Here is a 12,766-nt window from a genome sequence, read left to right as displayed (position 1 = left end):
AATTTAGGGTTTATGAGAAAAAGGAAGAAGAAGAAAAAGAAATTTCTGCATAGTTTCTCTCGACTCTCAAATTAAGAATTGTATTCTTTGCAACTGCAAGTATATTTTATATTACAATGATAGGGGTTACTCCCTATTTATAGATTTTGGGTTTGCTTGCTTCTCAAGCAAACCCCAAAATACCTAATTCAGCTAACACTACAAAATTAGACCTAAGTTGAAATTCCTATCGAGGTACACTCCTTCGATGTTTCGACAACTATCATAATTCGACACTTCTTTGCTTATGTCGAGTAACCTGCTTCGACACAAGGAATTACAATTTAACATCTTTCTCGAACCAAGGCTCATGATACCATGTGTTAGGGGAGTTTTTCCCTATGGAGAATTGAACATTGTGGACTTCTTCGTTTAGAGCAACACCTTTATGATAGACACACCACATATTCACCTAAAACCTTAAGGTGATAGGTGGTTGGGTTCTCTCACTTATAAATGCTCAAGTCTCCATATTTCCAACCAATGTGGAACTATTAACCATACTACTCACATTTTCTACATTTTCAACAAATACAAGTAGTATAGATTTATTGGGATTTAGGAACTTATGACATGGAAACATCATCACATTGAATTGGATTATGAGTAAGTGAATTGGAAAAAATTAAAATATATTAAGAATAGATAAATATTGTAAATTACTCTAAGAATAAAGGTTGTGTTGCTAAGCAACTAAGACAAGAACATCAGTAACAACTCAATAGAAAAATTTAAATGTCATAGTCAAATTAATAGTTTAAAACAAAAAAAACTAGGGAAACGCGTCTCTCATATTTATATGATGTCAATTTGGTATTGAATTCTTGAATAGTGGATGTATGAATGATTTTAAGCATATAGATTCGTACATGAACTTGATATGAATACAGATAGATATTTTGGACAAAGATCATGAAATTTGATTCCTTTTGTTATCAATCTTCAATATTTAGTCGTATGATATGGTGCCCCCATTATTTCCTCCTATTGAAGGGTAGGCCGACCAGTCTTCGATAAACATCTTATTAGTGGAAAATTATCTTTCTCCTTGGCTTTAAATCTTAGGACTATTTTGATTGACTTACGGGTGATCTTAGGAAAAAAGTGAAACTCGACTTTTTTACCTCTTTATGCAAAGACCTTTGAGTATGACTCATCCCTTTTCGTGATAGGTTTTTGAGGCTCTTAAGTATTTAAGTCAGTAAGATTTATTGTCAGCTAAGTTGGTGTGTTTGTGCATGGTAATTTTATTTTAAATTTGAAGTGGAAGAGATTACTTTTTGGTAATCAACAAAATATAGTTGTTAATTTTTCGTTACACCTTTGAAAGGTGACAATTCATTGAATTTTGATAGGTGGTGGTGGTGTTATTTTAAAGATGACGTGTTTTCAGTAGACTCACCTTATTTAGCCCTTATTTAGAACCATATATCTACATATCTTCCCAATCATGTGAGTTGTCTCTTTCAAATAATTGCTCTAATATAAGGTCCCTACCAGAGTAAATTTGCTTAAGCTTGGGGTGCTCCTAGATCGTGAGAGTTTTCTTTTTCTACTTTACAGTAGGTCTCATGAATCAGTTACTCATCTATTTATGATTTTTGATTTGGGGCGTGCGTCTGGTATATGATTTTTAGGTGGTTGGGTGGTGCTTATTTATGTTGAGAAAATAAAATAATTCAAGTCATTGCAACAGGTTGCAATTTATGTCAGTAGGTTACATCTTGTTATGTAGTGATGATTCTTCAAACTGAATCATAATGTAATAGTTTGACATATTATGTCAACATGTTACATCTGTTATTTTTTGTGTAAATTTTGAGATAGAGGATAAATGCATCCGGTTGATATAATATGTCAACCGGTTACATCTGAGAGTTTTTAGTTTTTTCTGTTTTGATAATTAAATCTCATCGTGTGATTGTATAAATACTCTTTGGGTATCTCATGGATGAAAAAAGCTTATATTTTCATCCTTAATTACTCTCTCTCTCTCTCTCTCTCTCTCTCTCTCTCTCTCTCTCTCTCTCTCTCTCTCTCTCTCTCTCTCTATATATATATATATATATATATATATATATATATATATATATATATATATATATATATATATATATATATATATATATATATATATATATATATATATATATATATATATATATATATATATCGTTATCTCTCTCTCCCTTTCCACATTCAATTATTCACTAATATTGTGGTTCTAAGTTCCAACATCTGGAATCAAGTGCCTGGTTCAATCTATCAAACACATAGTGTACCAAAATGATCTTTGTTTCCAATGAACGAATCCATGCAAACTCTCAATTCTCAATTCGAAGAATTATGACAAGTGATGCAAACAAATGAAGTTGTTGTTTGGCAATCAATATGTTCTTGAAGTGGTCAAGAATGGAGTTACTCCACTCGTAGAAGTTGCAATGGATGCACAACGGTTCAAGCATAATGAGGAGAAGACGAAAGATCCCAAGGCGCTATTTTTTATCCATCAATGTGTTGATGCAAATAATTTTTAGAAAGTTGATTATTACACAACATCGAAGCAAGAGTGGTAAATCTTGGAGAAAACGTATGCAGGAGCTGACAAGGCAAAGGTGGTGAGGTTACAAACTCATAAGAGGCGACTGAAGTTGATTCAAATGGAAGAGAAGGAAACACTTTGCGAATACACAATGAGAATTACAAGATTGGTAAACCAAGTGAGGGAGTGTGGAGAAGCGATCATAGTGTAGTATGTTATCGCGAAAAGAGGAGCGAAACGATCATAGTGGTGATTGTTATTGAGGAATCAAAGGATCTTGCAACGATGAGCAAAGAAGAGCTGCGGAGCTCCCTTGAAATGAATGAGGAGAGAATGAAGGAAAGAAATGTTGATTAGGCAAAGGTGGAATTTTTTTTAAATGCCCATTTCAATGAGAGAACAAAGAAGGCGAATGGAAAGTGGCTCATGAACAAAGGTATAGGGAACTTTAAGAATTTTTATGGAAGAGAGTCCCAAAGTTCCAAGAACTCAACATTCCAAAAGGATGAAAATAATGGAAATAGAGTGCTCGATCAAACAACTCTATAGGTGGAAATGTTAGAGGTAGAGGAAGAAGAAGGATAGTTGACAAGAGCAGTTTACAATGCTTTAATTGTCAAAAGCTTGGTCATTTTGCAAGAAAGTGCAACGCTAACAAGAAAGAACCTCAATAAAATGAAGCTAGAGTTGCAAGACAAGAGTTTGATGATGAGAACACACTGTTGGTCATGATCACATAAGGAGAATGTGGCAGCAATAGGTTGCAAGATAACAACAATATCAGTTTGAAAAAAATGCAGAATCAAAGTGTAACCGATTGCAGTTTTATGCCAACCAATTATATGATGAAGAAAATGCAGTGGTGACTTTGAAAGAAGCAATACAGTGCATCAATGAATGGTATTTGGACTCTGGGTGTTCAACCCATATGACAAGGAGGAAATATTGGTTTGTTACAATCAAACGTGTCATGAAGAACAAGGTAAAGTTCACAGATGATACCACTCTGGAGGCAGAATAAATCATTGATGTATCGTTCGAGAGAAGGGATGATAGACATTATTTGATAAAAGGATATGTTGTATATTCCTGGAACCAAGTGTAATCTTCTAAGTATTATCCAATTTCTTGAGAAGGATTGCAATATTCATATGGAGAACAAAATGTTGCATGTTATGGACGCGAACAAGGTTTTCGTCCTAAAAGCTTATATGGCTCCCAAAAGACTTTCAAAGTTGAGTTGAAGGTTATGGAGCATAGGTGTCTTGCTATTAAAGCTAGTAGAGAAAAATGGTTATGGAAATATAAGGTTGGGAATCTTAACTTTAGAGATCTCAACACCTTACAAGGGAACAAGATGGTTACCAGACTGCCATTGATCAACATACCGACTGAAATTTATGAAGAATGTGTGCAAGCGGAGAAACATAAGGGAAAATTTAGCAAGGATGCAGGTTATAGAACCAAATGTCACCTTGAGGTGGTGTATTCATATGTGTGTGGACCGATGCAAGTTGATTCCATTGGTGGCAATAGATATTTTGTCATATTCATTGATGATCGTAATAGAAAACTATGGAAGTACCTAATTCAGAGAAAGGATAAGATACTTGAGTTGTTCAAGAAGTTCAAGTCCATGGTTAAAGGGCAAAGCGATCATATATTCAAATTTCTCAAAATGAAGGGTGGAGGCTAATATGTCTCAAATGCTTTTGTGAGGTTTTATGATCAAAGGGGTATATAATACATGAGGTAGTGCCACCTTACACACCATAGAAAAACAGTGTTACCGACTGGAAGAATCATCAATTATCAACATGGTGAGAATCATGTTGAAAGGGAAGATATTTTTGAAAGAGTTATGGGGAGAAGCAGTGTCTATAACTACAAACTTGTTCAATAGATGTCCAACAAAGAAACTTGAAATGATTACATTGGAGGAAGCATAGTCTGAATTTAAACTGAATCTGAGTGACATGAGAGTTTTCGATTTAGTAGCATATTCACATGTGTCGGGATAACTTAGAAAGAAGCTGGTTGATAAGGGATAACAGTGACATTTAAACTGAATATTGTAGAGTTTTCTGCATTTCTTATATATATATATATATATATATATATATATATATATATATATATATATATATATATATATATATATATATATATATATATATATATATATATATATATATATATATATATATGTATGTATATATATATATATATATATATATATATATATATATATATATATATATATATATATATATTATTTGTATTTTTTGTTAAAATAACCACATTTTAAAAAATATATATATAAATTATCACACTTTTAAATGTTTTACCAAACTAATCACTTTTCAAAAAAAAAATTGTCTCATAGAGGATGCACCATTACTTATGGCGCATGCACTCTAATATAGTCTTAGGCGTCATTGTATGTGGTGCATGCTTGTGTGTAATACTAATGACATTGGCGCATGCATGCAAGCTTTAAGAGCATGTGTCATTCTTCCTGACTACTATGTTCTGACTGACATCATCTTATTGGAGATCATATTGGCACATACCCCAAACAAAATTTGTGTTAGTGGAAATGGAATTTCCATCGACTCTTCTAGGCGTATGAACCACGCATCAAGGTTTTGCGTTTTACAAACCTATTATTCAAATTGATGGAACATTGTTGTATGGTAAATATAAAGGAACACTACTCATGGCAGTGACACAAGATGACAATAACAATATTTTTCCAATCACCTTTGCTATGGTTGAAGGGAAGATTGTTGGTGGATGAAGTCTCTATCTCAAGAATCTCTGATTGCATATTGCTCTGCAACCTAACCTATGTTTGATTTCAGAAATACATCCATCTATTAAGAAAGCATACAATAACCTTGATAATGGTTGACAAGATCCTCCTTTTACACATATCTACTATATTAGACATATCACTCAAAATTTCTTGCGGGAGATCAAAGACAAGACACTTCGAAAAAAAATTATGAACGCATGGTATGCATTAACAGAACCATCATTCCAATACTACTGCAAAGTGATCAAATTGTCAAATGCAGATGTGTTAAGGTGAATTGATAATATTCCGATGGAGAAGTGGACCAGGGCATTTGACAATAGTCAACGATGAGGCCACATGACAACAAATATCGTGGAATCTGTAATAACCCGTATAATATGTGTGTATATATATATATATATATATATATATATATATATATATATATATATATATATAGAGAGAGAGAGAGAGAGAGAGAGAGAGAGAGAGAGAGAGAGAGAATAATACCATACAAGTGTTATTATTTGGTATTGACACAATCATAAGTGCCTATTGGCATAATTATATACACATGTCCAAAATAAAAACATAAATGACACATGTCATACAATAAAGCCTAAATAATAAAATCTAAGAACTATGTACAATATCTTCATTATACACAACTCCACAACGGAAGATCAGAATAACCACATCCCTTGAAACATCAGTAGACAACTTCTCTTGGATTTAACTTGTAAGGAATACCTGAAAATAACAACAATAATGGGATGAGATAATAATCTCAGTGAGTTCTCCTATCATATGGGTCCACTCGGCTCTACAGGGTTTCTACTCGATTCTAACCCAAGTATTCACCTTCTGTTACTTGTGCATCACTCGCACCTTGTAACTAGGACTTGAGTAACTAAGGGATAATCGCAATGTATGGAAACATGTCACTTGAGTTCACATAACTCACTAAATCACTATTTAGATTCACGCAACATCGATCCCCAACCGGACCTACGTCTAGGCCAAGGCTTGGTTCACGAATGCCCGTATGATTCGACTTTCACGGTGGATATCGGGTCCTCTATGAGGCTTAATCCCCAGTTCAAACAATCGTCACTCGTATGGGACTCTAACCCACTTAGGGTATCTTTCACCATATGTGACTCTAACCCACTTAGGTGTCCACCTTTCCCCCATGTCCTCTATGGTTGGGGCTCAAACCCAATTGAGGCACGAATCATTGGTGCCACATCCCCACTTACCACTTTACCTAAGCCCTTGAAGTGGTATGTGCACAAGCACAACTAGTTCTGAATACGAGATTAATTCTCAATAACAAATAGGACTTTCAGAGCAACGCTCCTCACCGCTGATGGAATTGGGCAAGTTAATCTTGATGTGTAATGGTGTATTTATGGGATATTACAGAATCAGTCAAAGGCATCAAAAACCTACCGATAACCGCTTTTGTGAGAACAACCTATTTTAGGTTAGGGTCACTGTTCGAGACCAGAGGTTCAAGTAGAGTTTAGTGTTACAATCGGGACAGTTGTTTAGTGAAAGTTGTATGGAATTTATTAAGGGGGGAGTTGTTAAAGCTAACACACATGTGGTCACAATGTTTGACCGTCGTAGAGGTTGGTTCATTTTAGAGGAGACAATTGACAATAATTAGGGGAGGCCAAGGGGATACTATTAGGTCAAACTAGATAGAGGTTGGTGTGATTGCAAAAAAATTTAAGCCTTTTGTATGCCTTATACCCATGTCATAGAGACATATTCACATGCTCGATAAGACCCTTCTAACCTATTATCCGCCATTTACAAAGTCATAAGCGCATGCAATATGTACAACAATACTTTCCGGTGGTTGCAAAGGAGGATTATTAGCCTACATATCAAGGGGACATGGTTTAGCCCAACAAAAATATCCGAAGAAATAAAAAGGATTGTCCTAACAGCACGCATATTCGAACCAAAATGGATACGACGAACAAAATGGTAAGATTATGTAGTTCATGTCGTTAGCCCGATCACAATCTTATAAATTAACCTAATGTTAGAGCAAGCTCCACAACATAATTATCGAATCCACTTTTAGTCCTTCTTTTGATATGTAATTCATTTTATGTAACCATTTAATATCATATTGAAAACAACGTTCTTTTTATAATGATTACAACTTTCGGTTACAATAATTAAAACAACAACGCGAAAAAACACATAAAATAACTAAACAACATATATATGTGATTGCAACGATCGAGACAATATCATCTGAATTTTGCATCATAATACGACAATCATTGTCAGTTTTAACTGACTCCCGCATACGATGCTCTCCATTATTGTTGAACACCATAATAAGCCTTTCAATTCTTCCGATCTTTTCATCGTCTCTAATGTCTCCATCTAACCAACATATCAAACTCCTCTGAAGATGCTCGAAAGTCTCAGTGTTCCAAAGTCGAATCTTAATCGAAGGCTACTTTTGAATAAATCAAATTAGCATTTCGTTTGATGATATAAGACATTTTAAAGAAAAATTAAAGGAGAGAATTAGAAGATGAGTGGGAAATGGTGGGGAGAGAATGATCTATTTATAAAAACCAATACAACATAGGACTCGGGAGAAATGACGCATGCTCCTAAAACTTGCATGCATGCGCCACTGTTATTGACATTACACACAATCATGCACCACATACAATTGCGCCTAAGGCCAAATTAGAACGCATGCGCCACATGCAGTGACGCATCCTTTATGAACGGATTTTTTTATAAAAAAAATAGTTAGTTTGATAACTTTTTTAAAAATAATATTATTTGAGTTTATTTTTTAAAAAATATGATTATTTAAAAAAAAAAGTCATTATTTGCCGTTAAAAAGAATCAATAATTAAACTTTTTGTTCAACAAACCAAAACTCCTTGCAATTTTGTCGTATCCAAGTTAGACAAATAATCACGCCATACAATCAATACAGTGCCGGTTCTTATAAGCAACATCTGTTGTTTTTATGAGCTTTTGAATGATTGCTAATTAACCAGTTGGAGGCCTCTTCATATATTCTTTCATGCCAATCTCCTTTGAGATTTTGAGTGACAGTGTGGGAACTAGTACTTGAAATTGCGACGATAATAGTCACTATAATGTGAAAACATGTGATAATGGACCCTTCGAAATAATAATAGTTAATAGTTATAGTGTGAAAACATATGGTAATGTAATGGACCCCTTAGAAATGATAAAGGTTAGTAGTACCATTAGGCTCTTTGTTTCTAGTTTAAATGTCTTTTTGTGTAGATTCCAGCTTTCTTCCACTACTCCAAGAATGTGTACAACATGTGGCCTACAGCGCCAACCATGTCAAAACACAAGTTTACACTCTTTCCATGACTTATTAAGATTATCCAATAAAAATTTACAAATATATGAGACAGAGCAGGCCTAAGGGTAAGTGGACTAGACTCTAATACTGCTTATATCGTGCTTAAAAAAATCAAAGAATTTTTAAATTAAATAAATAAATCGTAGTAGTTGTTGACAATAACTAAATCCATATTCAATTTTCAACTAAATTCAATTGATAAAAATATAGGTTAATGGTTGAGTGTCTTGTATTTGAACTGATTTTTGAGTAAAATAAATTATTTATGAGTGTGTTTGTTTCAAGTTGTAAATTTTTTTTTCGAGAATATGATAACGAGAATGCCACATTTTCATGTTTGATTTAATTTTTAAAAAATTATTTCAAGACATATTTTATTCTCAAAAATTTTATTTATATATGATTTTTTTTAATTTTATTTCAAGATTTTATAGATGGGAATTCAACTTTCTCATAAAAATAAAGAACTAACTACAATTTTCCATTATTATTCATATTTAATTTATTTTATTTTATTATAATTTTAAAATTATGTAAATATTACAATTATTTTTAAAAAATTTAATTTTTGCCGATACATTTTGATAGGAATATCATTCCAAGTAATAATAATTATGGGAATAAAATTCTAAGAAATGTTATTTCTTAACTTGAAACAAACACTCTTTATAATTGCAATATCAATTTAATGTTTAATTTTAAAATAAATATATTTTCATTTTTGATGAATTTTATCTTTACCTTAAATAAAATTATGTTACTCTTGTTGAATTTTTTACGAAAATAATCCAGTTTTTAAAGAAAATTTCCAAAATAACTCTGTTTTCAAAAAAAAACCCAAAGTATCCCACTTTTAGGAGGAGGCGTCAATCCAATTGGCGACTCCTCTTAAAAATAGAGTGGAGGTGCCAATTGGATTGGCTAGGGCGCATGGTGCAGCCAATTCAATTGGCGCCCATGTGTATCAGTTGAAAGGAGGCGCCAGTTGGATTTGCACCTCAGTATATTTTGCATTTTTTTTGTTAAACAGTCTACGTGATACATAATTTCGAAATAGGACCAATTGATATTAATATAAATTCCCGTTTACACAAAAAAGCCTAATGGTGATGACAGGGGTCACCTAATCGACCTCCGGTCCCACATCCCCTAACTACCCTAACCCGTGGCCCTAACTCGGGTTGATGATTCACCACTGGTGTTTGAGCATCTGAGGGGCCAAGAGCATCACTACCAACTGCAGGAGATGGCCTGTTGAGATAGTCAGACAAATCGGCATAGTCTTCAGTATGCATCGAAGGTGTACCGCCATAGCTGAGTTCATGACCCATGCCAGAGTAGTTGGGTTATGTTTGACTCATTGGTGGGCGACCGAGACGGTTGAAGGGAGACATGTGTGTGAATGATGCATCGAGGAAAGGTTGGAAAGATTGTTGGGGTGTTTGGTAGAGATAGGGTTGTTGGAGGTTTTGGTTTTGTGAGATTTGGGTTTCTTGGCTATGGTAGGAGGAGGGACGGTTGGTGTTGAATGGTCGTTGAGTGTTCTGGCTAAGGCGACTTTAGTAGGGTGATATGTTGGATGCGAAGCGATGTTGGGTCTCTGGTTGATGATCAATTTGTTGGTGGTGGTATGGGGTATGCTTTTGGTATTAGGGTTGGGTGTATGACATGTTTGAGTTGTATGTTTGTGTGTTTGTGGAATAGAAAGTTTGACGGACAGGGGGTTGTGTGTATCCGGTCTGACAATGTTATTAGGGGTTAGATGTTGAGGTGTCTGGTGTGTAAGTTTCTTGACGTGGGTCGTACAGGTACATATCATCGACGATGAACTAAAAACCAACCGATTTGTACCAAGCCATATAAGTACGACTTGGTTTTTATTCATTTGGCATCACCACGTCAGTTAAGACATGGTCATGGCGATGCTTCCATTTGCTACACTCAGATCTTGCGAAGCTTTGCCATGGATTGAAGTTCGATTGGTCGTTAACTTTGCACATATGCCATTCTCCTAGGATTGCTAGGGGATCTGGGATGTGTTGAAGCATACCGAACTGCAACTTCACACGATCACTGTTGTGCATCTCCACAGTTTTGAATCTTATTATCGGTGTGTGTGCAGTCCATACGGCTGCATCTTCTGCGTTGACTTCATGGTCATAATCCAAATTTAGGTATGGACGCCAAATGAACTGAAATGTGAAAGTAATTTGGATTATAAACTTAGTAGAAGAAATTAACAAATTATAACGAAATAATGAGGTTATTATCCTTACGTCTGTCAGTCGAAGGTGATCCAACAGATTGCGATACTGAGTAATACAATGTCTAGGATATTTGTTATAACTTATACCACATGCCGACCATCTGCACCAAAAAGGTAAAAATATTAGTTAGAGATAATAATCGTTAAAGAAGTAAGTAAATATATAGTAATTTAAACAACTTCACTACGCCAAAAACTGGAATAGACAGCGCACCTTAGAGGGCGCTTTATTACAAAAGCGCCCTCGAAAGTGAAGCGAAAAATAAGGAGCAATAGACAGCGCACTTTAGAGGGCGCTTTTGTAACAAAGCGCCCTCTAAGGTGAAGCGAAAAAATAAGGAGGAGATAGAGGGACAACAATACATGACGCTTTTTAGAAAGCGCCCTCTAAGGTTACCCTTAGAGGGCGCTTTTAATAAAGCGCTGTTATAAGTCCATGTGCATTTCCAGCTTATAAAGCGCTTCTGGAAAGCCTTAGAGAGCGCTTTCATAAGCGCCCTCTTAGGCCCCCTTTAGAGGGCGCTTTGTTTCCACAAGCGCCCTCTAAGGTGAAACGAAAAAATAAGGAGGAGATAGAGGGACAACAATACATGGCGCTTTTTAGAAAGCGCCCTCTAAGGTTACCCTTAGAGGGCGCTTTTAATAAAGCGCTGTTATAAGTCCACGTGCATTTCCAGCTTATAAAGCGCTTCTGGAAAGCCTTAGAGAGCGCTTTCATAAGCGCCCTCTTAGGCCCCCTTTAGAGGGCGCTTTTTTTCCACAAGCGCCCTCTAATGTCCCCTTTAGTAAACATTAAAATTATAACATACTGCGCGTTTTGTTATTTCACTATCTGTTATTAGCGTTCTTTTTCACGTTAGGGTTCTGAGGCGTTTTCCTTCCACCTCTGTTAGATCTACATGCGCGTTTCCTCCTTCTACCAATCAAAGGTACACGCTTTTCCCAATTTCTGATTTATGTTATTGCTTTGTTTTAGCTTTGCCCAATTTCTGTTTTACCTTATTACTGCGCGTTTCCTCCTTCTACGTTTGTTTCGACCATGATAGCGGATGCAATAGGAAATTGACGGTTGGTTTTTAGTGACCATGATAGCGGATGTAATGGGTTATACGACCTATGAACATATGATTTTGTGTCAACACCAGTATCATTAGAAACCTAGGTCCGAATGTGTTTGAACTCTTTATGATGGATATAGGAAAGAAAGTTTCAACTTGAGGACGATGTTGTTTGGCACAATTAATGATTTTCCAGCATACGGAAATCTATCAGGGTATAGCATAAAAGGTCAATGTGCGTGTCCTATTTGTGAAGGTAAAACAGATTGGAAGCGCTTGGAGTTTGGTCAGAAGAATGTCTTTCTCGGTCATAGGAGATTCTTAAATTCAAATCATCACTACCGTGGATGGAGAAAGGCGTTCAATGGAGAGACAGAACAAGGCAGAGCTCCACCTATATTGACGGGTGATCAAATTTTTGAAAAGGTGAAAGATTTGGATACTCAGTTTGGCAAGCCTTTTGCCCACACACTTGTCAAAAGTGGGTGGAAGAAGAGGTCAGTTTTTTTTGAATTGCCGTATTGGAAGTCCTTGTATGTGAGACATTTTCTTGATGTTATGCATATTGAAAAAAATGTATTTGAAAGTGTTATTGGCACGTTACTCAATATACAAGGAAAGTCTAAGGATGGCCTTAAGGCAAGAAAGGACTTGATAGCGATGGGAATAAGAA

The sequence above is a fragment of the Lathyrus oleraceus genome, chromosome 5, assembly GCF_024323335.1.
Source record: "Lathyrus oleraceus cultivar Zhongwan6 chromosome 5, CAAS_Psat_ZW6_1.0, whole genome shotgun sequence".
Taxonomy (NCBI): Eukaryota; Viridiplantae; Streptophyta; class Magnoliopsida; order Fabales; family Fabaceae; genus Lathyrus; species Lathyrus oleraceus.
The sequence above is the reverse complement of the archived record's forward strand: the minus strand, read 5'-3'. Positions refer to the sequence as shown.